The 2144-nt window shown below is 42.6% G+C and overlaps 1 non-coding gene across 1 annotated transcript; it reads right to left on the minus strand.

Annotated features, from left to right (window-relative positions):
- Window positions 1-278: 278 nt before the first annotated feature.
- Window positions 279-350, minus strand: trnap-cgg (transfer RNA proline (anticodon CGG)). The gene has a single exon. It is a non-coding gene; the product is annotated as a tRNA-Pro (tRNA).
- Window positions 351-2144: the final 1794 nt, after the last annotated feature.

The raw sequence follows: 2144 nt of genomic DNA on the forward strand, positions 1-2144 counted from the left end.
ATAGTACCTGGTTACAGGTATTTTTTTAGTACCTGCCCAGTAAGGTTTCCAAGGCAATCTCAAAATGTGACATATACAGATTGCGTGGCAGGGACTGTGCAGTCAATGGCATCACTCAATGAGTCATGAGAGTGACTCCTTCACAAAATCAAAAAAGTTATTTTAGAAAGACAAATTGATCACATTGAGTCGTTTGGCACACAACACATTTACAATGCCCCAGAAGGAATGTGTCTTTGCAAAGAATTCCATGAAGCTAAGAGCTTGTGATTTTAAGGGGGCTCGTCCGGGATTTGAACCCGGGACCTCTCGCACCCGAAGCGAGAATCATACGCCTAGACCAACGAGCCACAGATAGCATGTGCTTAATTCTTCAACTCTGAAAGGATAGACTTAAATCGGCCTTCAAATTCAAGCAGGAATGTTTTTAAGCTCTCTTCAGTATTCATTTTTGTACCTTCAGGACTTTGCTACTGACAAGTTCCAACAGGGATGACTCCAGAGGGACTGCACACAGTGAATGAGAAAAAAGGGTTCCCAGTCATCCACGTCATGGTAGTCTGATGAGCTCTGAAAGAAAGCAGCTGGAATTCTCTAAGTGCCTTGAAGACCTTTCACCTCTCCTCTGAGAACCTTCGTTAGATCTAAAACTAAACGTTGGAGAGTCCCAGGTATTTAAACCCCAGAGGGGGTTGTCTTTACCAGGGTCGTTGACCAACTATGAAACACATCACATGAGCCAAGGGGTGGAAAAAAGGTGTGGGTAATTATCAGCAGAGGTGAAACCATTATGAGACCTTCACATATGTAGTTTAACGTCTTTACACCGAAATTGAATGGCCTCAATTTCGATCAGACTTTGTGATCTCTAATAGCCCTTTTCCACTTGCACCTACCTAGCTTGGCTTAACTTGACTCAGCTCGATCTTTAAAGTTTCCATTAGGTGATAGTACCTGGTTACAGGTATTTTTTTAGTACCTGCCCAGTAAGGTTTCCAAGGCAATCTCAAAATGTGACATATACAGATTGCGTGGCAGGGACTGTGCAGTCAATAGCATCACTCAATGAGTCATGAGAGTGACTCTTTCACAAAATCAAAAACGTTATTTTAGAAAGACAAATTGGTGTCACACATAACATTGAAAGGTTTGGCACACAACACATTTACAATGCCCCAGAAGGAATGTGTCTTACCAAAGAATTCCATGAAGCTAAGAGCTTGTGAGTTTAAGGGGGCTCGTCCGGGATTTGAACCCGGGACCTCTCGCACCCGAAGCGAGAATCATACGCCTAGAACAACGAGCCACAGGAGGCCTGCGTTTAAGTCTGCAACTCTGAAAGGATAGACTTATATCGGCCTTCAAATTCAAGCAGGAATGGTGTTAAGCTCTCTTCAGTATTCATTTTTGTACCTTCAGGCCTTTGCTACTGACAAGCTCCAACAGGGATGACTCCAGAGGGACTGCACACAGTGAATGAGAAAAAAGGGTTCCCAGTCATCCACGTCATGGTAGTGTGATGAGCTTTGAAAGAAAGCAGCTGGAATTCTCTAAGTGCCTTGAAGACCTTTCACCTCTCCTCTGAGAACCTTCGTTAGATCTAAAACTAAACGTTGGAGAGTCCCAGGTATTTAAAACCCAGAGGGGGTTGTCTTTACCAGGGTCGTTAACCAACTATGAAACACATCACATGAGCCAAGGGGTGGAAAAAAGGTGTGGGTAATTATCAGCAGAGGTGAAACCATTATGAGACCTTCACATATGTAGTTTAACGTCTTTACACCGAAATTGAATGGCCTCAATTTCGATCAGACTTTGTAATAGCCCTTTTCCACTTGCACCTACCTAGCTTGGCTTAACTTGACTCAGCTCGATCTTTAAAGTCCTATTATTGGTTTTTAAATCTTTAAACGGTCTGGCTCCTGTCTACTTATCTGATTTGCTGAAGCCACACGATGCTCTGGAATAACCTTCCCCTCCATATTAGACAAGCGTTATCAGTGCAGGTCTTTAAGTCCAGATTGAAAACCTATTTTTATTCCCTGGCTTTTAACTCTGTAGGAAACTGACACCTTCTTATTTATTTGATGGTATTTTTAATTTGGTAGTTGTTTTGATCTGTGTTGTTCAGCACTTTGGTCTGC

This window comes from Aulonocara sp. 'chitande type north' Nkhata Bay, linkage group LG18 (assembly GCF_057382095.1).
Source record: "Aulonocara sp. 'chitande type north' Nkhata Bay isolate Kocher_YH1m ecotype deep benthic linkage group LG18, A_spYH_male_GT1.1, whole genome shotgun sequence".
NCBI lineage: Eukaryota > Metazoa > Chordata > Actinopteri > Cichliformes > Cichlidae > Aulonocara > Aulonocara sp. 'chitande type north' Nkhata Bay.